General features: G+C 37.3%; 1 protein-coding gene and 2 long non-coding RNA genes across 4 annotated transcripts in view; 2 read left to right on the top strand and 1 right to left on the bottom strand.

Annotated features, from left to right (window-relative positions):
• Positions 1-17,379, top strand: part of LOC137179597 (NACHT, LRR and PYD domains-containing protein 12-like) — an 84,279-nt gene that overhangs the window by 40,185 nt on the left and 26,715 nt on the right. The gene's annotated exons all lie outside the window — the stretch shown is intronic.
• The window catches only part of LOC137179603 (uncharacterized), a 39,364-nt gene that overhangs the window by 1,186 nt on the left and 20,799 nt on the right, over positions 1-17,379 (top strand). The gene's annotated exons all lie outside the window — the stretch shown is intronic.
• LOC137179605 (uncharacterized) lies at positions 10,540-12,421 on the bottom strand. Its single transcript, XR_010927849.1, has 3 exons — positions 11,057-12,421; positions 10,716-10,960; positions 10,540-10,562 (listed from the first exon to the last, which is right to left on the bottom strand). It is a non-coding gene; the product is annotated as an uncharacterized lncRNA (long non-coding RNA).

Raw genomic sequence — 17,379 nt, forward strand, 5'->3', positions numbered from 1 at the left:
TTGGGTGAGGGACTGTCGACGTGAAAATATTTCTGAGACGTTTTTTCCTCTTTTCATTGCTCTACAATAGTCTACCAAAGCTGGAAAAATGTAAATACACTATCGATTCATTGGCCAGGAGCCTTCCCTTCTTCCCTTCTCTGCTGTGGTCCATTTTTTCTACCAGGTGGTGTTTGATGTCCTAGAGGTAACTAGACTTGTACTTGCATCGTGCTCCTTGCATCCTCTACCTCACTGCCCTGCCCTCCTCCCCAGTGGTGGCCAAAATGCTGCACTTTTCTGTCCACAGGACGGGCTTTTTGACCTTCCTCAGGACCACAACCACACATAAAGAATCAAAGGTAGGATGAGAAACTGGATATCAATCAAGTGATCCTACAAACGGCTTCTTAGAGGAGACAGTTGCTTGAGATTTTTCTGTATTTTCCAGTAATAGTATGGTCACCTGTTGCGTTGTGTGTGCTTCTCTTCCCTCAGGGGAGCCTCCTCACTCTGGCTGCGTTTGGAGAAATGATCTATGAGAAGTTCCTTTTTGATATTCCCAAAATTTTGGATCTGTACGTGTTTTTTGGAAAAGGCAACAGCTAGCTGCTGCATAAGATGATAGGTGGACTGTTTCTTTAAATCTTATCAATAATTCTTGTCACTCACTGTATGGTATTGTGATGAGAAATGTCTCCATCAGGTTAAAAGATGAAGTGAAAACTCTTAACTTTAATAATGATGCCTTTTTTTAGAGAGCATCTTTACCCAGCAGCCGTCCTACTACAGTGACTTGGATGAGACAGTATCCATGGGACCCACTTACAGGTGACATTAGGTTTTTTATTTCTATGAAAAGTGAAATTAAGTGTTAGACTGGTTAAAAAAAATGTTAAGGTTTATTCAGGTTTGCATTTATTTTGGATTGGGCTATAAACCAATAGCCCAATCCAAATGATAATCCAAAGGTAGAAGTTTTCACTGCACACATTAGGGCTGATTACTTGCACTTCCCTGATTAATCCATAAGGCCAAAAATGCTAACAGTGCATTTTGCTTGTAAGCTGATAAGCCAAATACATTGCTAGCATTTTCAGCACTTGTTGATTAATAAAGAAGTGATCAGCCACTACTGCTTTGAGTATTTCAAATACTGCTTAAGCTACTTCAACTACTGTCTCAAGAACTTCAGGTACTACTTCATCTAAATAAAGTACTGCTTAAAATACTCCAACTATCCACTTTTTCAAGCTGAAGCAAGAATTTTCTAATTCTTTTTTTTCTTTGTCTTTCTTTACCTTTAGAGGCCTGTCGCAAGAACCACCCCAAGATACTGCAGAAGACAGTCAAAACCTGTGTCGCAGATACCCCGAAATATGCTCCCCACAGAGGTTAGTGTTAAACATTTGTTCAAAAAAAGATAAAAAGATTTGCGTAGAGGTGGCATGTGTGAGTTATGATCAGTAAGTATCCTACTTAGTGTCAGTAGGCTTACTTTTGGGCTAGTATTGTATGAATTTTAGTTCCAATGAAATGATATTTGAGCATATTGACATGCAACAAATAATAATGTGAGCAACGGTGCAGTGTAGTATTTGTTTGAAGGGAAGTTGAGTGAGTTTGCAGTGTCATTGCAGCTCGCTTAGCCATGATAATACAAGGTATAAATTGCATTTTATTGACTCTGGAGATGATAATGTATGTTTTCAAATTGGGTTTTTCATTTGTCAAAACCAAAGAGAACCTTGCCCAGGTTCGTTTATGTCTTTTCTTAGTTGTAAAAAAAATAAATCCTTTGTATAGCATTATTATGTAGAATTTGTGAGGAATTATTTACTGCCTTAGTCCAGACACTATCTTGTTGTTTTAACAACCACAGTTGCTATCGTGGGTTTGTGTGAGGTTGCAGCATACATGAAAGGGATACACTATTATGTTAAAATGTTTTAATGAAATGTTACAACAAAACATTTTTATAATGAAAATGTGAAAATGTTTTAAGAATGTTACAGTGTAAAGTTCTAACAATGTTATCACCAAATATTTCAAGTAGGTTATCAACAAACATTTTTAAAATGATTTTAGACAACGTTATACTAGAACATTCTGGGAACAAAAGAAAAACTTCCCACTGAAAACATTTTAAGGAACGTTTGGGCATAATGTTCTAACAATGTTATAACTAAATATTTTAAGAAGGTTGTCACCAAACATTTTTAGAATATTTTCAGAGAATGTTATTATAGAACGTTCTAGGAACCAAAATAAAACTTCCCGCTGAAAACGTTTTAAGGAACGTTTGGGCATAATGTTCTAACAATGTTATAACTAAACATTTTAAGAAGGTTGTCACCAAACATTTTTAGGATGTTTTTAGAGAACGTTATCCTAGAATGTTCCAGGAACCAAAAGAAAACTTCCTGCTGAAAACATTATTAGAACATTACATGTACCATTCTCAGAACGTTTTTAGAACCAAAAATTTCTAGCTGGGCTACCTCCACCTTGAGCCCAGCAAAGGAGGCTATGAATATATACTTGTTCTGCTTGACTATTTGACCCGCCTTGCCCAAGTGTGCCCCACCAAGAATAAGTCAGGGATGACGGCAGCAGAGAATATTCCAGGATTTCGTCCCTAGGTTTGGTTACCCTGAAAAATTACACCACGATCAGGGTCGGGAATTTGAGAATGCACTGTTTCAGAGACTCTGGCTGGCATATCTCATTCTCGAACCACTCCATGCCATCCGCAGGGGAATCTTGTGGAGAGATTGAACAGAACACTGCTCCAGGTGCTTCAGACGCTACATGAAGAAAAAAAGTCTGATTGGAAAGACCATGTCCCTTGCATTGTGCATGCATACCACTGCACTACCCATGAAGCTACGGGATACTCACCATTCTTTCTCTTATATGGAAGAGCCCCATGCCTACCAATCGACTTACTCTTTGACCTCAAACCTGAGCAGGAGACCCCAGACAGACAGATGTTTGCACAAAAATGGGCAAGTAGGATGCAGGAGGCATACAAAATTGCCTCAGAAAATAGTCAAAAATCATCAGCAAAGGGAAAAAACAGTATGACAGAGGGGTAAAAGTTGTTTCATCATCTTTGTGCATTTGGCATTGAAGTTATGAAATTTAATTGTTTAATCGTTTTCATGCATTTGACTGTGCATCTATGCAATAGTATTCCATTTATATAAGTATTATTAGGGCTAAAATGCTGGTACTTGAAACAACTTATTTTCAGTCAGTATAACAGTAAACCTGTATGATCAGAGTGGAAACCAGTTGAATGTGAAGTGATATGTACATGATGTGACTGAAATATGATTGTAATGATAGTAATAACTGAAGATACAGAGGACAGTATCAGTTAAGGGGGGATATATGTTTATTTTGAATACATAATACATTGTTGGTTCGTGAGGATGATATTGAAGTTGAACATCCTTGAAAGATTGTGGTTTTGATGAGACAGAATAAAATGGCGCTTGAGTTGGTCACACACCGATAAACTTGTGTCTGTTCCTCACTGCTCCGCAGCCATCCAGGACTGTGTAGCACCATAGCTACTGGCCCAGGTACCCCAAGGCTTGAGGCCAGTAACATCAGCTCATCACACATGTCCATAAATGGCCGTATTCTCTGTTGCTAAGGTTGTTGCTACATGTTGTACATATTGTCCAATCTCATATTTTAGATCGGATTTCAAATCCCCGGAAAAGACCATCACCAACAATTAATTGATCCCACTAACAAGTATTGTGAGTGTATCCAAAGCCTGATTTACCATATTTGTCCTAATATGAGACATCCCCGCTTTTCCAACACCTTTTTTTGGAAAAATACTTTTTGAGCATACAACACACTTACACTCGTCTGGATGGATACGTTTCCCAGAGTAAATCCAAGAAGAAGAAAGTCCTCAGTCTGAAAACCTTTTCTCTCATAAAAGTGAAATAATACCATCAAAGCTGAAAGTAAATCACATATTTGTAGCTTGTCTATCAGTCACATACTCACACTCTCTCCTGTCAGGCTGTTGAAAGAGTTGTAATGATTTTTTTTTTTTAAAAACAGATAGGCCTACCTCTTTTCAGACTGTCTGTTTGAGCTCCTCATCATGTGTGGCTGCAGTAATTCTTGGCTGTTTGAGAGATGATCCCGTAAAGATGTTGGAAGACTTTGGACTTGCTTTCACTCGTCATGAATTTATTTCCCCCGTGGCAGAAAAACATGTTACACAAGCCTTCAGAAACTCCTGCAGATTAAACCAAGCTAATAAAATACTTGTAGGGCTGACTGACTTTAACAGATTCACTGCAAACAGACTTGAAGACACAGCAGCCTAGCCAGTATTCCTCCTGTTTGAGTCATGTTTGCTGGAAATTACAATAATTGCAATGCCCAGGAAATTATATATATACATATATATTATATATATATTGACATATATATGTATATATATATATATATTTTTTTTTTTTTAATTCTGCCATTTATATTTGCAAACCAAAGATGTACCTTTATTAGACATGAAGGCTTTGGGATGAGTGTCACTGTAGTCGGACCAATTTCTAGCTGGCCTCTGTTGTTGAATCAAATTCTTTTTTCAGCTTCATCTTCAGGTGCTTCATCAGTTCAAATTCTGCCAAGGATGGGAGACAACATCTCAGCAGACAAGAAGCTGCAAACTGTTAGGTCAGCATTTATCTACAGAGTGTCTTATCCTGTTCTGGACAAGCTGCTGGATGAACTTCTGGGACACGGGGTTATAACTGATGCTGAGAGGGAGGCAGCCATGGCCAAACCCAGGCGAGTCAAAGCACGAGACGTGATTGACTTGATGATTGATTGATTACCCTCTTCTCCGAGGATGATACATTCCTTTGCAGAGAGCTCGGCTTAATCTGATGGAAAAAATATTTAGAGTGATGATCATATGAAGCCATGATATCATCATTTCAATCTGAAAAGCAATGAAGTGAAACACTATAAATAATGATTATACTCGAGCAAATGTCATGAATCAGATGTCGAGGAAGTGAACCATATAGGATATACAACACAGCAGAGCCCTGCAGCCTGAATTACACATTACATTTAATCATTTTTACAAACTGTGTCAACAGACTTTAATGTAAGTGATACCACAAAGAGCGAGCAGAGACACTGGCATACACTTCTTGCTCTAAAACATTCCTTATCAAGTGTCTTAAAGTTGTTTATTGTATCTCAAAATCACAATTATGTTTCTGTTGATTTAATTGCAAAGAAAGAAGAAAACTTGATAATAGGAAAGTTATATCGTTATGTGTGTGTGCTGGGGAACAGTGAAGGCTGTTTGTAACTGTTGAACATGATTAATTATTGCAGTGCATTTTGTACACTTAAGAGGACATAAATCAATGTATGAACAGCTTTCACGTGCTTGCTAATTATTTTCACACATTACAGAACAGTTGAGATTTAGTGCATGGTGAGTAACTGCCATCTCCTCAAAATGATGCTGGAGTTACAGATGACCTGTTTAGTAAATACAATGTGGAGTCACATTAGCCTGATGCAAAGCAGCCCATACTTCATATCATTCCTTTTTGTCATAAATGTGTATACTTTGTTTATATTTTTCTTGATATTTTAATAGAATATTTTATGGATTTAATCATATATTCTGTGTGCTTTTGGACTTTATATACTTGGATCACATTTCTATGTTTTTGTCTTTGAGTATTAAAACATATTTTATTCTAATATTATCTCTCTACACAATTGTCTAAAGGCTATTTCAAAGCCTCCCCAAAAGTGCTAGGAATATAATTCTGGTTGAGAATATAAAATACCTTTATTTTATTTTTTGTTTTGGGGCCAAAACTTAAATTTAGGAGTTGACCTACCTGACTAACATTATTATTATTATTATATTTTATCTTAAGTTGACAATAAACATCATTTTAGGAACTTTATTCATGCGTGATTCCCTTTTTTGTCACTGAATTTGAGCCAGTTCGTGACAATTGAAATATATCAATCCACCTGTTTCGAATGTTATCACTCGATTGAATTGGCGTTATCCACTAGATGGTTTCTGTAACTCAAAGGTGATGATGATAACACCCTGCTTAACCTACTAGTAGGTGTAGCAGGTCCCTTCTAACCTATATCTATGAGGCTGAGAACCACTGATAATGCACATTCAATGGAGTGATAACATTTGAAGCATAAATCAGACTTTTGTATATCTCTGATTCATCCCAAACAGTTTTGTGTTCCTTCTATCTCGTAACAATGCTGGCACTTCCTCTGAGATTAAGGAACTATTAAATGATAGATAGATAGATTATAGACTATAGATAATGATGCTTACTGATGATTGCACACTGCTTCTGTTCTGTACATGTGATTCCTCAGTTTAGAAGCTTTTACTTAAAAAACCTTCAAATCTGTGATGTCGTAGCAGTGTCCACAAAAACTATATGTCTAAATATGATCTGCCACAGCAGTACATTGAATATTCATATTGGTTTAGAGATACTGTAGCTGATCAAACCTTTTTTTTAAAGTTTTAGTCATACAAAATTCATGCTTAAACTGCATTAATTCCACAATACAGTTTGGCTTAAAAATGACACATCATAGACTACACAGACATTGCTGCTCTTTCTCAGTTATTTACACACATTCTTTCTTAATAGCTCAAATAAACTTTTCAAACAAATGCCAGCTACTTTTATTTTTTTTAAAAACCCCTTATGCTAATATATAATTTGACACACAAAACTACGCACTGAAAATAAATTTAGCTAATTAACAATTTACCACTTATCAACTAAACCAACTTAACTCTTGTCTCTGTTTTTTCTTATAACTCATAACAAATTCCACCATTCTGTAAAATGTCTTAAACATTTACTGTTAAATTACCATTACTCAGCAATTTATTATAAAATTAAGGGACTTGTAAAATTAAAAAAAAAAAGTGTTACCAGACTTTTAATAATACAAACTGTCATACAGTTATCAAACAGTACAACAACACTGCACACATTCATTTAAAAAGACCTGTAAAATCACAAAAATATATAATTATATAATATATAAAATATATCATTCCACCCTTCAGACGCCCTGATCAGGTAAAAAGCCATCACATCAGTTATGTAGTTAAAAGTTTACATATAAAAAAGATGGTAATCCTCACGTATAACTCCATGGTGACCTCTGACCCTGCTTGGCTGCTTGTTCATGTCATGTCTGAGCAGAAATCAAAGTGCAGCTAGAGCATCTCTTTCAAACTGTGGTTGTTTGACCACATCGTGGATCATATGACACAAAGCACAGTAAACTGTGACTGCCGCTGAATACCACGTGTTACCCACTTGTGTTAACTGGCCCACAGAAAAGGTTTTCTCATCAGTGTCACACACCAACAGTCATGTGCAATCATTCAGTAAACTCTTATTTATATTTAGAACTTTGGTTTAAATTGTTGATGATAAGTTTATAAACTGAAGACAAAGAAACACAACCAGCAGAGTGTGTTACAATGATGAACCTTACCACTTTGTTTTTCAAGTTCATTTGAAAATGTCAGTTGGATTGTTTTCTTTTTGATCTATAAATGATGGAGTCACATACAAGAAGAGCTCATCAATTTAGCTCCACTCTGTCTTCTGAAAGATGATTTTTGCTCAGTGTAGTGATGTGATGGTGCAGCTGTCACAGTGTCTCTCTTTCTCTTCACGTTTGTCAAAAAACAGCAACAGAACTCCCAAACACCACGATGAACAGCCAGAGACATGTGTTACTGTCACCTGTCAGACGCATTGAACATGAACACCAGTAAAATACACTGAAACATTATGTTTCATTGAGAGTATGAACCTTTAGAAACAGAAGATTGAATACTTGTGTTGTCTGTGTTGTTTTGTCCACAGAATGTCTTTATATCAGCTACAACAGTCTTATTTTCAGCAGCGTTGGCAGCCACACATCTATAAGAGGAGCTGAAATCCTGCTTGTGTACAGTGAGAGGCAGAGAGAGAGCAGAGCTGCTCTGGTTCAGTATCTCCTCGTCTTTGTACCACAACAGTGTCATCTCTTCAGCTTTCTCCACAGAACACAGCAAGATGCAGCTCTCAGCACTCACACTTGATCTGTTCACTGCAGGATGTGATACACACTCTGCAGAGGAAACATTAAAAACAAAGAATTACACAGCTGCTACAGTGTAATCACAACACTTGGTTAAAGGGTCAGTTCACCCAAATTATATATATATATGTGTGTATATATATATATATATATATATATGTGTATATATATATATATATATATATATATATATATATATATATATATATATAAGAAAAACACATTTCCTCACATAACTACCAACCCATGCAGATAGTTTTGGTTTAATTTCTTCAGTGTATTGAAAAATCCACATTCAAGATTTCTCCTCCACCAAAGTACAAAAGAAATGAATGAAATTTCACTTGTGTTGCTCATAGCAATTAAAAATGAAAACAGAACTATCTGCATGGTTAGATATGACTACAGGTCAATAAGATTTTTTTGTTTTTTCATTTGTGTTAACCAGCCCTTTAACCTAAAGCAGTGCCACAGTGATTTGGTTTACTAACTGTGATGTATTTGAAATGAACTAATGAAGAAGTCCTCTTATCATCCAATCATCTGATTAACATTATTTGCATATGACAAGGACTGGAAACTGTATGTACATGTAATTGTATTGTATTAATTAAAACTATTAACACAAACACAGTGTGTAAACACATATGAAGGGACAATCTTCACAATATGACTCACCATACTGCACACTGTGAGTTTGTAAGATGTAAAGAAAAAGTTTCCTTTTTTAGAGTCGACAGTATGAATCCTGGAGTCACTCCTCAGCAGTCCTGTGATTGGAAAGAGATCAGTGATGTTCCAGTGAAGTCCACTAGAGGGTCAGGTTCCTCACTTCCTCAGTATCAGATGTGATCATCACTGTGAAACATTTAGTGATCCAACGGTCAGTTAAATTCAAAACCACAGAGAGCTGCTGAATCACTGTTTAAATACATTTTTAATTCATGAAATTGTGGTTAGTGAGCTGTTACTGAGCTGCACAGGTACTGAAATGACCAACTTGGTAAACTAGCATGTAAATCACAACTTAAGCTTGTATTATTTAAAATAGCAGTACTTTAGTAGTAATGACAATACTACTACTACTACTACTTTTTCTGTATGACATTTTAAAACAAGGTCATACAGTTTTCTCTAATGAGTTCATTTGCAGCTGAAGTCATTGCATTCTATGTTGCATAGGAGTGGTTGAGGAGGAAGAGAAGCAGAACAGCAACAACAATAATAGAAACATGACTAGACAATAGATACATGACTAGCATGACTAGAATATATTACTATAACTAAAAAAAACATTTTGCCATGGTGAATGTGTAAACCTACAACAACAAACCAAAGAAGAAATAAAAATATAAAATAAAATAAGCGTTGCTAACAGAAAATCCTGCTGACTGTGATGGAGGAATTTATAATGGGAACTGGTAACTCTGTACATCCTTTTATGTCAGCATGCATTGTTTTTCCTGTTGAGACATCCATATGTAGAAATTCACAGAATTCATAATTTGTTCTTTTGAGTGATATTTCTTTTGATTTTTGTGAATGCAGTCTGCATGTCTGAATGATTGAAGAAATGAAGGTGAACACAGGGAGGAGCTCATGTTCAGTGTTCATGCTTCACACAAGCAAGACATAATCTCCACATACACTCACTGTACTGCTGGCGTTTGCTGTAAACAGTTTGCTTTGGAGTTTTGAACTCTGTATGTGTATGTTGTGAAGTTAAAACTGTTAAATTAGAGCCACTGATGGTCAGTCACAGCCTGGTGATGCTTTCACACTTCTGTCACTCAACAGTTAGTCTTGTCTAAATTAAGAATTAATCCACATTGCCAGTATCAGACATATCATTTAATCTCTTCTCAGTTCTCAAGGCATATAAAACAGCAGCTCTTCTGAGTGTATTCATCACAGTTTCAGACAAAGAGGAAGAGGTAGAACTTCCTCCATTTACAGTTATATCAGCTTCCACATGACCAGACAGGAAAAGAACATTCACTTCATTAGTAATACGGCAGTAACACATATAGATCTAGATAAGATCTGTGTTTGAACACCCAGCTCTGTAAAACCAGTTAGACAACTCTCCTTCCTCTGAAAATGCCCCCAGCATAGCTGGAAATGGTTGTGTGTGTTGAAAACATGATCTTTTGTGAATCAGCCACATACTGGTATAGCTGTTGTGCCCTTACTTTAACCTTGTTTGTGCTTTCATGTAATTAAGTTCTGGCATAATCAACCACACCATCCAAAGGTAAATGTACTAAGCTACTGTGTGCTTTCTTCTTCACATGGTGTCCATTACAGTGTGTTATCAATATCAAAGCCATTGTGTGAACATGGTACTTTCCCAGCATCAGTCTGGGGGTGGGAGTTACTGTTAACGCATGAAAAGCTGTCCATCTGGATATAAATGTAGGCTGTTTGAAAGACCAGAAAAGTTATTAAAAATCCCTTTAAGACATGTTTTAAAAACACATAAAAATACTGTTTCAAATAACTTTTGTCTGATGTGATTCCTCAACAAAAAAGTTCAGTCACATCATTGAAAAAACTCTTAAAATGACACCTACTCTTTCTCCCTTGTTGAAAAATCCAGAATCCATGAATATACTTGTTACAGGCCTGGTAGGTGGCCTTGAAAGGCAGAGACAGGAGACAGATGGCAGTTACAAGGAGTTTATTGTAAGTGAAGGTGTGGGACAGATGAGAAGGCAGATGATGGGGTAGATGAAGGCTGAATAAGTGTGGCAGGCAGGTGGGCAGAACCGGTCTGGAGTTCAGGCAGCTGGAGTCTGGGTGGAGAGAGCTGGTGATCCTGGACAGAAGAAAAACGGGTTAAGAACACAGCAGACTAAACTGAAAAAACAAGATACAGGGTCAAAATGTCTGAAAAGCTGGAAACGGGACTAACTGTGTAGCTGAGTCTACAATCCAGCACTAACTGGCTGAACCAAGGAGCATAAGTAGGCTGATGACTCCAATCAGCGACACCTGGGCAGCTGAGGCCAACTCCAGCACAGCAGGCTGACATTAGTCATTAAGCCCCAACCTGCACAGAGAGGGGGAGAAAGACTAGGAGGCAGAGGGCATGACAATACTAATATTATTCTATAAAAATGTTACTGCTGGACACAAGATATACTGTTTCAAGTTTTGATTGGCTTCACTAGTTGTGATGTCACAAATCATGGTCGTAGGTTGACCACAGAGAAACTTTCTTCTTGCAGCAGTTGAATGTGAAAACAGCCTTCTAGTGCCAAACCCTGCAAATTAAGATCATTCCTAAACTCAAATGTTTAAGTGAAGTAACAATAAGAAAAGCACACTTGAGTGGAGGGTGACTGGGTTTCCATCCAAATGTATCACAAATTTTAATAGAATATTCAGAAAATAGGCAAAAGAGAATACAAATTTATGCGTGTTTCCATCCACTACTGTTATGCGATTATTAGGAATTGGTTCATTGAGATAAGCAGCAGATGGTGCTAATTCTCCTGTCAGGTGCCATTATACCACTGCAGGAGAAGAGGGTGAAACAAGATAAACAAGCGTCAGTCAAACCTCAAAAAGTGAAAACGTAGAAAACATGATGGAAATATGATATTTCTTTTTGTTTGTTTCAATTAGTAATTTGAGTTGCGTTACTTTCCGCATTGCTCCATACTGATCTCTTCCGTTATTTTTCGTCTCTTCAGTGGAGAAAAAACATAAGTTTCTTTTTTAATCTTTATTTCAAACTGTCAAGATACCATACCATAGGCTCATACAGAGGAGACATGTGAGTTAAATGTTCGCTACATCAGAACTTATTCGGCAAAGGTGTTTCCATCTCCCAAAAGCAAAAACCACCTCAAGCAAGTGTAAAAACTTTTTTGCGAAATAGGGGCAGTTTTTTCAAATTCCGCCGTTTCCATCAACCTTTTCTAATGCGATACTTCAAAATGTGCATAAAAATACGTTGATGGAAACACAGCTAATGACATTTAGGAATTTTAAATTTGAGAAATCAAACACAGATGCCAACAAGTCAGCACACACAAGGTTTCTTCCATTCATTGTGACTCCAGATGCTAACTCTAAGCTAGTGTTAATACAGCTGCAAGACAACATAAAATCACCACCATCTACACCTCCTGCTGCCTACGCTGATCTTACAGCATCACCAGAAACCAATCACATCCAGTCCATAACTTCTTTGACCTCCACTCAGGAAGAAGATACAGGTCTATCCGAGCAAGGAAACAACAATGGTGAACTAAACAAAACTCCCCTGCTCGCACCCCTCCTGTAGCGTCCTGTTCCAATCCCCCTCCACCCCACTACCCCCCCAACACAACTCCAGACAGGAACTCTGAACACTGAATCATATTTGCACTACATGCGTTACTTTGCACCTGAATAATTTGCAGTGGAAACTATTACTGACAACTGTGTGTGGAAATATGTGCTGACTATTTTTATATTTATTTTATTCCTGATAAATATTTTATTCTATTTTACTGTGTAAATAAGTGTTGACTACTTCATATCTATTTTATTCTTAGTAACTATTTTATTCCATCTTATTTTATTGCCATTTTTATCTTATATTTTGCAGAGATGTTTCACTGTTTTGTTGTTTTATATAATGACGATAAAGATACATGGCCTTGGACTCACCATCACTTGTACTAATTTAATTGACAATGTTTTGGTCCTCAGACCTTCATCAGGCAAAGCTCTGAACACCTGAGACCTGAAAATACATGACTGTGTGGTCAGGAACAGTTCCAACTCCATCATTAAGTTCGCTGACGAAACATTTCTTATAGGCTAGATCACCAATAATGATAAGAAGGTTGAACAGTTTTCGGTGGGCTTACATGTCAAACTCGACCAGCAAAGCATAATGCCAATTCACGTGACTTAAGGGAATGTTGCAGGTCGATAGTCACAACCTCTGGCGGTACACTACCAGGGTGTAGGGATACAACACCAATCAGTCGGTTTTTGGTAGTGGGCAGAGGAATGTAGCAGCAATGGCCAGGCTTGGTTGAAGGATGGTTGAAGGTCTGGACAGAGGGAACCTTGCTCAAAATCCGGAAAGAGGGGAGGTTTGTACTCATAGGAGCACTGGACGGGGGATAGTCTGGTTGGAGAGCAGGGAAGGGAGTTGTGCACACTCTATCCAGTTGAGCTGTCGTCTCCAGGAGGCAGGGTTCTGAGAGGATATGCAGCCGAGGGCCATTTACAGCCTCTGGTTCATACACTCAATTTGACCATCGGACTGGGGATGAAAACCTGAGGATAGACTGACGAATGAGCTGATGAGTTTACAAAACTTGTGGACCTTGTCCACAACAATGTCTGTGGGGAACCCTTAGCAGATGGTAACTAGCACAGAGGAATTAAATAAGCGAACCTGAAAAATCTTAATGTTATAAATTAGTATGAATATATTTTATAGGCCTAAAAAACAATTGTAATGAGTTTAATGAGTTTTACATTTATAGTTGTGCTGTTTGTGCTGTTGATGTAGAGAGGAGTACTGCAGATATTTGAAAATATATACAGTATATGTGAAGAAATACAAGGATAAGCTAAAGTAAAAGGCAGATCACTGACTGTCATTGGGGTACAGTGTACTTTTCATTCATATATCACATCATTGAGTCTATAAAGACATTTTCTATACACAAAAATGCTGTATTATTAAGTTGTACATTTCATTTAAGACTGAAACTATGTGCTGCCTGCTGTAGAGAACATTTTTAATAACCTGATGACCACTGTTTCTGTACTGTTAATATTTAGTACACATCCAATATAGTAGATTGTCATACAAATCAATGTCTTTTAACTGGTTTGCAAATATATCACTGTGAAGCAACATTGTGTTTTTTTTCCTACTGGGTTCCTGCAGGGATGCAGCATATTTTTTCTTTTCTAATTTTTCAGACCGACACAGACGCAATTACACCAACTTTAATTCGCTTGAAAACAGCGTTACTCTTCCTGCCACTGCATGACAGTCCTCAGTCACTACCTGCTTTAAGGACTTGATGATGCACACTGTTGAGCTCACTAAATGAGTAATGATCTGCACAAAAGACCACAAACAGAACAATGACAAAAATACATCATATCTCACCACAGTGAGGTTGACACCTTTAAACAGATCATAACGCCTGTGGAACATAAATAAAACTATGACTAAAGCAAGTTTGTGTTCTGCTGTTTGTGTGACCTGACATCATAAACACAAAAAAGCTAAAGTTGGGGAACAGGGTCTAGTGAAAAGGGAAGGAAGCAGTCTTCTCACACAGTGAATCGCATCATACTCATTAAAACTATTAAACCATTCAGTGAAACTTTGTGTCCTGTTTAGAGACATCTGCATTTATGATGTTTCTCTGCTCAGTTTTTAGTTTGAAAACAGTGTTACATGTTTACATTCAAATATTAATATAATTGCAGACTGTGAAAGCTCCGCATCTTGCTAACTTCCCATCGATGGAAAATGGTAAAAGGTTAAAATATATAGACAGCTCTGCATGTTGTGTGAGAAACTGACAGAAACCATTTTCTGTGGTCGGTTTTTATAGAAATTAAAGTGTGCATTGAGTGGTTGCCATGGGTTGATGATGCGTGTTTGACTCATGCATGTCTTAACTTAGATAGCTTGAGTGACTGGACAGTGACAATAGAGCTTTTTTTCCTCTCATTCATTCTGCATTATAAAGCGTAACAGGAAGAGGAAAATGTGTTTTTTCTTCAGTAACAGTTAGTTAGTATCACTTGTACTAACTTAATTGACAATGTTTTGGTCCTCAGACCTTCATCAGGCAAAGCTCCGAACACCTGAGACCTGAAAATACATGACTGTGTGGTCAGGAACAGTTCCAACTCCATCATTAAGTTCGCTGACGAAACATTTCTTATAGGCCGGATCACCAATAATGATAAGAAGGTTGAACAGTTTTCGGTGGGCTTACATGTCAAACTCGACCAGCAAAGCATAATGCCAATTCACGTGACTTAAGGGAATGTTGCAGGTCAATAGTCGCAACCTCTGGCGGTGCACTACCAGGGTGTAGGGATACAACACCAATCAGTCGGTTTTTGGTAGTGGGCAGAGGAATGTAGCAGCAATGGCCAGGCTTGGTTGAAGGATGGTTGAAGGTCTGGACAGAGGGAACCTTGCTCGAAATCCGGAAAGAGGGGAGGTTTGTACTCATAGGAGCACTGCACGGGGGATAGTCTGGTTGGAGAGCAGGGAAGGGAGTTGTGCACACTCTATCCAGTTGAACTGTCGTCTCCAGGAGGCAGGGTTCTGAGAGGATATGCAGCTGAGGGCCATTTACAGCTTCTGGTTCATACACTCAATTTGACCATCGGACTGGGGATGAAAACCTGAGGATAGACTGACGAATGAGCTGATGAGTTTACAAAACTTGTGGACCTTGTCCACAACAATGTCTGTGGGGAACCCTTAGCAGATGGTAACTAGCACAGAGGAATTAAATAAGCGAACCTGAAAAATCATAATGTTATAAATTAGTATGAATATATTTTATAGGCCTAAAAAACAATTGTAATGAGTTTAATGAGTTTTACATTTATAGTTGTGCTGTTTGTACTGTTGATGTAGAGAGGAGTACTGCAGATATTTGAAAATATATACAGTATATGTGAAGAAAAACAAGGATAAGCTAAAGTAAAAGGCAGATCACTGACTGTCATTGGGGTACAGTGTACTTTTCATTCATATATCACATCATTGAGTCTATAAAGACATTTTCTATACACAAAAATGCTGTATTATTAAGTTGTACATTTCATTTAAGACTGAAACTATGTGCTGCCTGCTGTAGAGAACATTTTTAATAACCTGATGACCACTGTTTCTGTACTGTTAATATTTAGTACACATCCAATATAGTAGATTGTCATACAAATCAATGTCTTTTAACTGGTTTGCAAATATATCACTGTGAAGCAACATTGTGTTTTGTTCCTACTGGGTTCCTGCAGGGATGCAGCATATTTTTTCTTTTCTAATTTTTCGGACAGACACAGACGCAATTACACCAACTTTAATTCGCTTGAAAACAGCGTTACTCTTCCTGCCACTGCATGACAGTCCTCAGTCACTAACTGCTTTAAGGACTTGATGATGCACACTGTTGAGCTCACTAAATGAGTAATGATCTGCACAAAAGACCACAAGCAGAACAATGACAAAAATACATCATACCTCACCACAGTGAGGTTGACACCTTTAAACAGATCATAACGCCTGTGGAACATAAATAAAACTATGACTAAAGCAAGTTTGTGTTCTGCTGTTTGTGTGACCTGACATCATAAACAGAAAAAAGCTAAAGTTGGGGAACAGGGTCTAGTGAAAAGGGAAGGAAGCAGTCTTCTCACACAGTGAATCGCATCATACTCATTAAAACTATTAAACCATTCAGTGAAACTTTGTGTCCTGTTTAGAGGCATCTGCATTTATGATGTTTCTCTACTCAGTTTTTCAAGTTTTTCGTTTAGTTTGAAAACAGCGTTACATGTTTACATTCAAATATTAATATAATTGCAGACTGTGAAAGCTCCGCATCTTGCTAACTTCCCATCGATGGAAAATGGTAAAAGGTTAAAATATATAGACAGCTCTGCATGTTGTGTGAGAAACTGACAGAAACCATTTTCTGTGGTCGGTTTCTATAGAAATGAAAGTGTGCATTGAGTGGTTGCCATGGGTTGATGATGCGTGTTTTGACTCATGCATGTCTTAACTTAGATGGCTTGAATGGCTGGACAGTGACAATACAGCTTTTTTTCCTCTCATTCATTCTGCATTATAAAGCGTAACAGGAAGAGGAAAATGTGGTTTTTCTTCAGTAACAGCCAAGTTTCCAGTTGAAGAGCATAAATGTTGCAATAAGTGAAGTCAGAAAACTTCATGGTATTTTAGAGGATAGTGCTTCAAATGCTGTTGTGAAAAGGAATTTGATACTAGAAACTATGATAAATAGGTCGACTATTCATACAGATTTTTATACCTCAACTATGCTTATGCTTTCTGTACTGGTATAAGGTGTGTTTATTGTTTAAGCATTTTATTGTTTGGCATTAACATCACTTCCTATGATGACACAATGTCAGAAATCATTTACAAACAGCTTATTTACTTGTACATTAATATCATGATATCTAGTGAGAAAACCGATTGATAATGCAACAACATCTTAA

The sequence above is a fragment of the Thunnus thynnus genome, chromosome 3, assembly GCF_963924715.1.
Source record: "Thunnus thynnus chromosome 3, fThuThy2.1, whole genome shotgun sequence".
NCBI classification, from domain to species: Eukaryota; Metazoa; Chordata; class Actinopteri; order Scombriformes; family Scombridae; genus Thunnus; species Thunnus thynnus.